Consider the following 12,285-nt stretch of genomic DNA (forward strand, 5'->3'; position numbering starts at 1 on the left):
GTGCAATCAAATCACCAAAATAACATCAACATCAACGAAATCTCAAGAACTTTCAAAGTTTCAAATTTTACAACTAAAGTTCCGAATCACGTCATATGACCTCCGTTTCTTACCAAATTTTACATGTTCTACTTAAATCACATATAAGACCTGTACCGGGCTCCGGAACCAAAATACGGGTCCGATACCATCAAATTCCAAACACATTTCATTTCCAAAAACTTATATATATTCCAGAAAACAATTTCTTTAAAAATTCATCTCTCGGGCTTGGGATCTCGGAATTCGATTTCGGGCATACGCACAAGTCCCATATGATCCTACGGACCCTCCGGGACCGTCAAATCACGGATCCGGGTCCGTTAATCCAAAATATTGACCAAAGTCAACCTAAATTTATTTTAAAGGAAAAATTTATTGTTTTCACATATTTTCACATAATGGCTTTTCGAATACGCGCCCGGACTGTGCATGCAAATCGAGGTGAGACAGAAAGAGGCTTTTAAGGCCTCAGAACATAGAATTTATTTCTAAAACAAGTGATGACCTTTCGGGTAATCACATTCTCCACCTCTAAAAGAACCGTTCGTCCTTGAACAGAGATAAGAAGGAAGTACCTGAGTCGGGGAAAAGATAGGGATAATGGCTGCACATATCGGACTCGGACTCCTAGGTCGATGCCTCAACAGGCTGACCTCTCCACTGAACACGAACAGAAGGGAAACTCTTCGATCTCAACTAACTAACCTGTCCATCTAGAATAGCAACCGGCTCCTCCTCATAAGACAAGTCCTTGTCCAACTGGATAGTGCTAAAATCTAACACGTGGGATGGATCGCCGTGATACTTTCGAAGCATGGACACATGAAACACTAGATGCACAGCTAATAAGCTCGGCAGCAACGCAAGTCTATAAGCCACCTCTCCCACTCGATCAAGAATCTCAAATGGGCCAATGAACCTAGGGCTAAGCTTGCCCCTCTTCCCAAATCTCATCACACCCTTCATAGGTGACACCCGAAGCAACACCCGCTTACCGACCATGAATGCCAAATTACGAACCTTGCGGTCGGCATAACTCTTTTGCCTGGACTGAGCTGTACGAAGCCTATCTTGAATGATCCTGACCTTGTCCAAGGAATCCTGTCTAGATCTGTACCCAACAATAGAGCCTCTCCTGGCTCAAACCATCCAACCGGCGACTGACACCGCCTACCATATAAAGCATCATAAGGAGCCATCTGGATACTCGATTGGTAGTTGTTGTTGTAGGCAAACTCTGCTAAAGGCAAGAAATGATCCCACGAGCCTCCAAAGTAAATGACACAAACTCAGAGCATATCCTCTAAATTCTGAATAATCTGCTCGGACTACCTGTCCGTCTGAGGATGAGAGGATGTGCTCAACTCAACCCGTGTGCCCAACTCACGCTAAACTGCTCTCTAGAAATGTAAGGTAAACTGCGTACCTCAGTCCGAAATGATAGCCATGGGCACACCATGAAGTTGAACAACCTCCCGGATATAGATCTCAGCTAACCTCTCGAAAGAATAGGAGACTGCAACAGGAACGAAATGTGCTGACTTGGTCACCCTATCAACAATAACCACACTGCATCGAACTTCCTTTGAGTCCGTGGGAGTCCAACAACGAAGTCCATAGTGATACACTCCCACTTCCACTCAGGAATCTCAATCTTCTGAAACAAACCACCAGGTCTCTAATGCTCGTACTTAACCTGCTGACAATTCAAACACCGAGCCACATAAGAAACAATGTCCTTCTTCATCCTCCTCCACCAATAATGCTGCCGCAAATCCTAATACATCTTAGCAGCACCCGGATGAATAGAGTACCGGGAACTGTAGGCCTCCTCTAGAATCAACTTTCGAAACCCATCCACATTAGGCACACAAACTCTACCCTGCAGCCTCAAAACTCCATCATCTCCCAATGTAACCTGCTTGGCACCACCGTGCTGCATTGTGTCCCTAAGGACAAACAAATGAGGATCGTCATACTGCCGATCTCAGATACACTCCAATAAAGAAGAACAAGCAATTATGCAAGCTAACACACGGCTGGGCTTAGAAACATCCAACCTCACAAACTGATTGGCCAAAGCCTGAACATCCAAAGCAAGCGGTCTCTCACCAACCGGAATATACGCAAGACTGCCAATACTAGCTGACTTCCTACTCAAAGCATCAGCCACCACATTGGCCTTTCTCGAATGGTATAAGATGGTGATATCATAGTCCTTCAATATCTCCAACCACCTTCTCTGCCTCAAATTTAGCTCCTTCTGCTTTAACAAGTATTGCAAACTCTTATGATCCATGAACACCTCGCATGACATGCCATATAGATAATGCCTCCAAATCTTCAACGCGTGAACAATGGCTGCTAAGTCCAAATCATGGACTGGATAATTCTTCTCGTGAATATTCAGCTGACGTGAAATATATGCAATAACCTTGACATCCTGCATCAACACCGCACCAAGTCCAATACGACTTGCATCACAATAAACTGTATATGGCCCTGAACCTGTGGGCAAAACAAACACCGACGCCGTAGTCAAAGATGTCTTGAGCTTCTGAAAGCTCGCCTCACACTCGTTCAACCACCTGAATTGGGCACCCTTCTGGGTCAACCTAGTCATCCGGGCTGCAATAGATGAAAATCCCTCCACAAATCAACGATAATAGCCTGCCAAAGCCAAGAAACTCCGGATCTCTGTAGCTAATGCGGGTCTAGGTCAGTTCTTGACTACCTCTATCTTCTTTGGATCTACCTGAATACCCTCTGATGATACAACATGACCCAAGAATGCAACTGAACTCAACCAGAACTCGCACTTCAAAAACTTGGCATAAAACAGAATATATCTTAAGGTCTGAAGAACCACTCTCAAATGCTGCTCATGCTCCTCTCGGATGCGGGAATAGATCAAAATATCATCAATGAAGACTATCACAAATGAATCCAAGTAAGGCCTGAACACTCGGTTCATCAAATCCATAAAAGTTGGTGGGGCATTTGTCAACCCAAGTGACATCACCAAGAACTCATAATGCATGTACCGAGTGCGAAAAGCTATCTTAAGGACATCGGATGCACTAATCCTCAATGGATAATAGCCAGATCTCAAGTCAATCTTCGAAAATACCTTGGCACCCTGAAGCTGATCAAACAAATCATCAATACTTGGCAATGGATACTTATTCTTGATTGTAACCTTGTTCAACTGCCGGTAATATATACACATCCTCATCGATCCGTCCTTCTTCTTGACAAACAACACCGGCACACCCCAAGGCAAGACATTAGGCCTAATGAAGCCCTTATCAAGCATGTCTTGCAACTGCTCCTTCAACTCTTTCAACTCAGGCGAGGCCATATGATACGGCGGGATAGAAATGGGCTGAGTACCTGGAGCTAAATCAATGCAAAAGTCAATATCTCTGTCGGGTGGCATACCCAGCAGGTTTCAGGGAAATACCTCAGGAAACTCATGAACAACAGGCATAGAATCCATGGAAGGAACCTCAGCACTAGAATCAGGAACATATGCCAAATAGGCCAAACACCCTTTCTCGACCATACGCCAAGCACTCATATATGAGATAACACTACGGGTAGAATGACCAAGAGTCCCTCTACACTCTAAATGAGGCAAACCCGACAAGGCTAAGGTCACGGTCTTGGCATGACAGTCCAAGATCGCATGGTAAGGTGATAACCAGTCCATCCCTAATATGACATCAAAATCAACCATATCCAGAATTACTAAGTCTACTCGGGTCTCAAGACCCCCAATCAAAACTATACAAGAACGATGAACACGATCTACCACAATAGAATCACCCACCGGTGTAGACACATATATAGGAGCACTCAAAGAATCTCTAGGCATGATCAAATACGGTGCAAAATAAGATGACACATAGGAGTATGTAGACCCTAGATCAAATAGCACTGAAGCATCCCTACTACAAACCAGAACAGTATCTGTGATAACTGCATCAAAAGCCTCAGCCTCAGGTCTGGCCGGAAGAGCATAACATTGAGGTTAGGCCCACCGCTCTAAACTACATCTCTAGGACGGCCTGCTGCTGGCTGGCCCCCACCTCTAGCGGCGTGAGCTCCACCTCTAATACCTCTACCTTCACCTCTAGCACCTCAACCTCCACCTCTAGTTGGCTGGGTGGGTGGTGGAACACTCGGTGCCTGAACCATGGCACGAGAACCCTGGTGCTGAGAACTGCTCGGTGCTCGAGGACAAAATCTAGCAATATGCCTCATTTTTCCACAAGTAAAACAAGCCTTCTACTGCTGGAACTGACGACCCTAAAAGCTCTAGAGCGGAGGTGCACTGATAGGAGATGGTGATGCACTGTAAGACTACTGATCAGAATATTGTATATGAGAACCATGGCCACCTAGGGCACTGTGAGAAGTCTGAAGTGCTGACTGAAAAGGCCTAGGAGGATGGCCCCTACCACAAGAATCCCTGCCTCCAGATGAGGCACCACTGAATCTGCATGAATGACGAGGCCTCTTGTCAGACCTGACCACCTCCCTATGATAGAACCATCTCAACTCTCCTGACCACATTGGCCTCCTCCTGAAAATAAATCTCACTCCCTGTCTCCTTAGCAATCTAAAGTCGAATAGGTTGAATGAGTCCCTCAATGAAACCTCCTCACTCTCTTTCTCTCTCAGTGGGAAGTATAAGAAGAGCCTGACGGTCCAAATAAAAAAACCTAGTCTCATACTGAGTAACAGTCATAGAACCCTACTGGAGACGCTCAAATTGCCTCCGATAAATCTCTCTCTGAGTGACAGGAAGAAACTTCTCCAGAAATAGCTAAAAAAACTGATCTTAAGTCAAAGCTGGTGACCCAACCAGTATAGCCAAACAATAATCTCTCCACCAAGTCTTGGCAGATCTAGATAAGTGAAAAGTAGCAAAGTCGACCCAATTGGTCTCCACTATCCCCATTGTATGCGGTGAAATCAAAGGGGTCTATTTCTCGACGTTAGGGCATATTCGGGAAGTCATTTCAGCATCTTGAGGCTGCAGGATTACGATGGAGCTCCCTCCCTCGAGGTTTTTCTATGACCTAGCAAAGATTCCAAGGACAAGGAATTTGTCCGCAACCCAATGAAGGTTCCGAGGACGGGGGATTCCCGAGGCAAGCCGCTAGAATCAGTAAACACTAGTACAATGCATAGCCGTCCCATCCCTGTATCTTTACATTTAATGCACTCTGTACTATATTGTATTCCCTCTTCTATATAAGGAGAATCCATGCCACTTTGTAAAGGGATGATGTTGCTCCATTTCTCCACAAGTGCAATAATATCTCTTTCTCTCTCTCTTTGCTCTCTAACTTGCTCGTTCTTGCTGGCCCAAGGCCGCTTTAATATCTATCACTTCCTTACTTATTCTTCATTATATTGCTTGGTATTGGCCATAAAGAGCCTTGTTTAATCATATTCTTAACTGTTATCCCATTCCCGGCTGCCCCCGATAGCTCGAGCTCTACTTGGACATCGACCCCGAGGTCCCCATCGACCAGTCCTATATCCGGGCAACAGGCCCCTCGGTTTGATTACTGCCTCGTTTTAGCTTGCATTTCATCATTAAACTATATATTCTTAGCATCATCTGCTCTAATAACTAGCATAAAAATAGATCACGTATTTTTTGAATCCCATTTACAAATTTAATTGTTGTTACCATTTTCACGGTAAACAGTTTGGCGCCCACTGTGAGGCTAAAAATAATAGTGATTATTTCTTGTTGGTTTCATTGCACAAACGCGAGATATCTTTTACACTTTTTCTTGTCCAAAGATCTCTTGATTTTAGGTCAAAATGTCTGGCTCGGTAAACAGAGTTGAGAACGACTACCTCGAAAATCACGGCGAAAACGTTGTGGCTCTTCCAGTGGTTGGCGCGATACCGCAGAACCCCGATAACGCATCTGGGCCGATTCCAGCCCACGTGGGTTTGCAAGGCGCACAGTAGGTCGACGAAGCCTCGCACACCGATGGGAGCATATAGCATATCGACCGATAGGAAGCCCAACAAACCCCAGCTCGGAAAACACAGGAAGTAAGTCTTTAAGATATTTTTAAAATGTTGCAGGCACAACAGTTGGCCATCACTCAGTTGCAAAGCTATCTGAAGACTCCCAGCACAGTAGCACCGAAAATAGCTCCCCACATCGAATGAACACCTAAGAGATCAAGCAACAACGGATCGGTAACAGACCCTGCCATAGCGAAGATGCTTGGGGATCTCTCCAAGAGGATCGAGTCAGGTTTGTCACACCTCCTTTTTGCGCGCCCGCCCCGAAGGGTTAAATGCGCGAGGGGAGTTTTTCCAATTTAAGTGACAATATTCGAAACGGGATTATTTATTTTAATTCAGAGTCACCACTTGGGAAAGGTTTGGCATTTGGTGTCCCAAGTCACCGATTTATCTTGAATCCCAAATCGAGGAAAATATTCGACTTTCCAAGTGAAGTCTGCGAACCAGAAATTCTAAGTAAGGAATTCTGTTGACCCGAGGGAAGGTGTTAGGCACCCCCGAATCCCGTGGTTCAAGCACGGTCGCTTAAATTGTTATAGTGGCTAAATATCTGATTTAAATACATGTTATGACTTACGTGCTTTTATTAAGTTTAAACCGCTTTTATTATTATCATTTATTTTTAGATAATTGCAACGTCATAAAAATGCATCTCGAACCACGTCACAATCAATGCACCCGTAGTTGTAACATATTTCGACTCCGTTGAGATTTGGATTTGGGTCACATCAATGTGCACCCGAATTTAAGAATGTAATTTAATTAAACCGCGCCTAAAGAGTCTAACGCGTTATTATCTTTGGGGAAGGCCGTGAAATTCGCTAAACGTCCATCCCAAATTCTAAGTATTTATTATGATCAATTTTTGAGGGCCCCGCAATTTGTGCCTTTTATTTTGGCGAGGCTCATCTCATTTTATGAAAGGATAAACCTATAGCGACTACATTTTTTCTATTTTTTGTTTGTCTCTAAGAAAAATGAAAGAAGGAAAAATACATGCTAATTAAATTACATGCTTGACCAACTTCGAATTCTTATTTGATTATCTGATTATTTGTTTATGAGGCGTGAATTGTTTCGTGCCTTATTTTATGGATGAACATTCTTTTAATTTGCTAGAGGATATTAATATACAAGATTAATAAAGCTGCTAAAACCTACTTTAAAATGTTCTTCAATCCCGAATTTAAACTAACTTATTTAAACTAAGTCAGTAGAATTGACTATCGGAAACTGCTACTAATAGGGTTCGAACGTGGTCATGTAAACTGCCTAACGAGATCCGATAAAGCTAGAACTCAAAAGATTAAAACTACATTGTATTCGGCAGGGTTAAAACATTCTGCCCTATACATACAAAATATAGCTGAAAGGAAATCTAATTATCCGTATGCCAACCACACATGCATTCCTTATCATACAACCAACTAAATAACTGAAATCTCAATTTTAAGCAAAACTAAACTTCAATTAAGTACATGCTACCTTATGTGTTCTTTATTGAGTTGCAAACTAAACAAGTTACACAAATCTAATAACGTTTATAAAACTGTAACTGCAGCAACGAATAATTAAACTCCCGCGTGTCTTTTATTTCATGCTTACATTGTTACATCAGTGCGAAGTTCTAGTGTGTACCTGGATGTTGAATACAACAGAAGAAGCAGGGAAGTCAGTAGAGCAATAGAAGCAATACCAAACAGCAGCAGTAACAGCAGATAACAACAGAACAAATCCCAGTGCAAGATGCAACTATAGCCGATGGAAAAATGGCAAAATGACAGCAGCAAACAGTGCAGTAGAAATAGAAGTCCCAGATAGGCCAACTCCAGAAATAAGCTAATGCAACACACAACCAGTAATCTCAGTTGAGACTTGGAAGAATCAGTACTGCTTAACAGGTCGACGACAAATGAAATCCAAACAACAATAGGAAGAAACAGTTTCTGATTTTTCTGTATGTTTTTTATTTCTTGTTCTCTCTCTATCTGTATATATCCTCTCTCAATGCGTGTCTGTATATGCCTATTCTGTGATATCTCTCTCTGTATCTATGTTTTCTAAAAATCCAGTCTCTCCAACCCCCCCTTAAATGGAAGTTCTGCCTCTTTTTATATCTTAACATCAGGCTATTCACAGCCTGTTAAACAACTCAGAACCCATTCCTTTTCAGCTGTTTTTCCACTCAAATATTTAAAAGTAGAACCCTCCCATGATATTCCCTGACAGCCCTTTTGATCACCTTATTAAACTAAAAGCAGACATGGGCAGCAAGAATATAACCTGACAGCATATGCTGTCAAGTTATTTTTAATCTCTAAAAGGGCCTTAATGCACATGTTGTGCACAAGTGCACATGCCATCAATTCGGACCAAAGTTTGAACTGCAACTATAAACAACATCCTCAAAGGTTTCTGAATTGAACAACTGACAAACAACTACACTCAGTTCCTAATTGGATTCAAACACACTTCAACAGAAAATCCACAATATGAATCAGATTGATATCCTTCAAAGCCAAACTAATTGGCGACGTATATCGACTCGACTATACTAATTGTAACATATACAATTGAAACCAATGATTGGAATCGAGCAGTATCGAACAAGGGGTTCAGATTGTACTGTCAATACAGAAATGACCCTGGGAACTAATTAAACGACCCATTTCAAATTCGTTTGATTGTACAGCTTACACATACACACATTATCAGTAAATGAAAGAAAGACTCGATCAAACAGAGGGGTCCAGGCAAGGTGGACAACAACAGTTGATAAAAATTCAAAGACACAAATTAAACAAAACATTTGGCCATACGAACAGACCTTTAACAACACATGTACTGAATAAAGAAAAAGAAAAACACACTTACCTTAAAGCCCCTGAAAAATCAGAAAGCCTTAGCTCGGATTTGAATAGACCTTTCTTGGGGTTGAACGGATTTTAATCGAAGTGTTCTCAACTGAGAACACTTCGATTAAGGTCCATTAGACCCTAATCACTTGGCTCAAACGGACACAGACCGGGCATGAGGATTCCTAGGGTTCCTAGAGGGCAGATTTGGGATTTGGGTTACCTTGGTTAGATTCAGACCAAACCAAGCATTTTTTGGTCACGAGGGAGGTCCGGGGACTGTCTGGTGTGAAACTGTGGTAGATCGGTGTAGATGGGAGTTCTGCTCGAATCTTCAAATGAAGATTCGAGAGCCTAGGGACTGATTCGAAGCAAGCGGTTGGTGGATTTGGGTTCAGGGTGGTGAGGTGCATCTATGGTGTTAAGGTGGGGGTCACCGACATCCATGCCACTGGGATTAATGGTGAAGGGAAGGGGGGAGGCTAGGGTTCCGTGGGTTTGGGTCTGTGGTGAGGACGACCTAAGGCAGGGGGGGTTTGGATTAGGGCGCGGGGTGAAGGGGGAAGGGTTTATATACGGGGTGAGTTATTGGATGTTGGCCGTTGGATTGCCGATGATCAATGGCTGTGATCTATCTACTAAAGGGAAACGGTGTCGTTTGTTCTTATGCTGGGAACGGGTCAAACCGGGTTCATCGGGTTGGGTCAGATAACGGGTAAGTGATCTAAACCGTTGGATCAATTTGGTTTCATGGTCGGGATGGGTTGGCATTGAAACGACGTAGTTTTGGTGTCAAACTACGCCGTTTTGGTGGCTTGGAGATGGGCTGTTTGGACTGGCTGCTTTTGGGCCTCAGGTTCAAAAGGAAAAATGGACCCAATCCGAGTTTAAACCCATTTGCACCCTCTTTCTTTTATTTTCTAATTTTAAAACACAAAACCTAATTAAATAAAATTAAACACTATTAATTAACACTTAATGTAATTATTACACACATATTAAAGTAGGTAAAATCAACCAAGGCAACAATCAGGACAAAAAATGCATATTTTATGATTTTCCATTTAATAACCGAATTACGGTTCAAACTACACATGACACACATTTTTTGTATTTTGTTTTAATAAAAATAAAATGGGCAAAATCACAGATAATTAACAAAATGCCACGTGAAAATCCAAAAGTTATACAACAAGACCAATTGCTATTATTTTTGTTTCTTTTGGAGTGATTGTCGCGAAAACAAAAATCACGTGCTCACAGCTGCCCCTCTTTTTTCGGAAACATGAAGAGTTTTCGTGCAAAGATAAAGTGAGCGGATATGAGCAATTTTTGCCTATTGGAAAACTCCGTGTGAAGCACATTTTTGAAAGATTTGACTGAATCTTCGCTTCAAAGATTTCCTACATATCCTGGGCTAAACAGGAATCAGGTCAAATGTAGTTCGGGAAGCTTTGGTAGCTGGGACTACCATGGGACTGCAATGCTTACCGTTACTACTGTCGTCGTTGCTGCTTACTGACTCCCTTATTACAACCAAAGGTAAATTGAAACTGAACTAAATACGTATGCATGTCAACCGCTAGTTACAAGATTCCTATCTATGATTCTTTTGCGACTTGATCTTGGGTCTTAGCTGATTCTGCTCGTAGACTTCGATCTGAATCTTGGTGCTTGCAAGTTGTAGGTGCCTGTTTTATTCCGGGACACTGAGTAAGACGGGATTGGTAGAACTCGGGACCTTGATCAAACCTTTGAGCGATCCGCCCCTCGTCTTTCCAATTATCTCGGAACATCTTCTTTTTTGTCTTTTTCTTATTTTATTCTGAGTTGAGACTCATCTCGTGGGTCGTCTCGATCCGTGTGTCTCGAGGTCAGACCTGCGGGAAAAACAAACGAACGAAATTTTCTGCCCCAGTTGTACTAGGAAAATTTCCTGAGTTAGTTGCCAGGAAGTTTATAGAGTTGATAAAAGGATTTGACTACAAAATGCAACTCCGGGATCGGATCCCTAATATTGCCATGAGGTAAAAATGCTCAGTTCAGGGTCGGGGCCCTAATGCTGGCTGACAGACAAATGCTCAGTTAAGGGTTGGAGCCCTAATGCTGGCGGAATGGAAATAGTTCAGTTCAGGGTTGGAGCCCTAATGCTGACTAGCTGGGGAGAAGTTCAGTTTAGAGTAGAAAACCTAATGCTGACTGACTGGGGAAAAGTTCAGTTTTAGGGTTGAAGCCCTAATGCTGACTAAGGAAAAGTTCAGTTTAGTGTTTAAAACCCTAATGCTGACTGAAGGGAAAAGTTTAGTTTAGGGTTTAAAACCCTAATGTTGACTAAATGGAAAAAGTTCAGTTTAGGGTTTAAAACCCTAATGCTGACTAAAAGGGAAAAAGTTCAGTTTTATGGTTTAAAACCCTAATGCTGACTAAAAGGGAAAAAGTTCAGTTTAGGGTTTAAAACCCTAATGCTGACTAAAAAGGAAAAAGTTGAGTTTAGGGTTTAAAACCCTAATGCTGACTAAAGGAAAGAGTTCAATTTAGGGTTTAAAACCCTAATGCTGACTAAAAGGAAAAAGTTCAGTTTAGGGTTTAAAACCCAAATGCTGACTACAGGAAAGAGTTCAGTTTAGGGTTTAAAACCCTAATGCTGACTAAATGGGAAAAGTTCAGCTTAGGGTTTAAAACCCTAATGTTGACTGAATGGGAAAAGTTCAGTGTAGGGTTTAAAATCCTAACGCTGACTAAAGGAAAAGTTTAGTTTAGGGTTTAAAACCCTAATGCTGACTGAAGGAAAGAGTTCAGTATAGGGTTTAAAACCCTAATGCTGACTAAATGGGAAAAGTTCAGTTTAGGGTTTAAAACCCTAATGTTGACTAAAGGAAAAAAGTTCAGTTTAGGGTTTAAAACCCTAATGCTGACTAAAGGAAAGAGTTCAGTTCAGGGTTTAAAACCCTAATGCTGACTAAAGGAAAAAGTTCAGCTTAGGGTTTAAAACCCTAATGCTGACTAAAGGAAAAAAGTTCAATATAGGGTTTAAAACCCTAACGCTGACTGAAGGAAAGAGTTCAGTTTAGGGTTTAAAACCCTAATGCTGACTAAAGGAAAAAGTTCAGTTTAGGGTTTTAAAACCCTAATGCTGACTGAAGGAAAGAGTTCAGTTTAGGGTTTAAAACCCTAATGCTGACTACAGGGAAAGTTCAGTTTAGGGTTTAAAACCTTAATGCTGATTACAGGGAAAAAGTTAAGTTTAGAGTTTAAAACCCTAATGTTGACTGAAGAAAAGAGTTCAGTTTAGGGTTTAAAAGCCTAATGCTGACTAAATGGGAAA

This window comes from Nicotiana tabacum, chromosome 6, assembly GCF_000715075.1.
Source record: "Nicotiana tabacum cultivar K326 chromosome 6, ASM71507v2, whole genome shotgun sequence".
NCBI classification, from domain to species: domain Eukaryota; kingdom Viridiplantae; phylum Streptophyta; class Magnoliopsida; order Solanales; family Solanaceae; genus Nicotiana; species Nicotiana tabacum.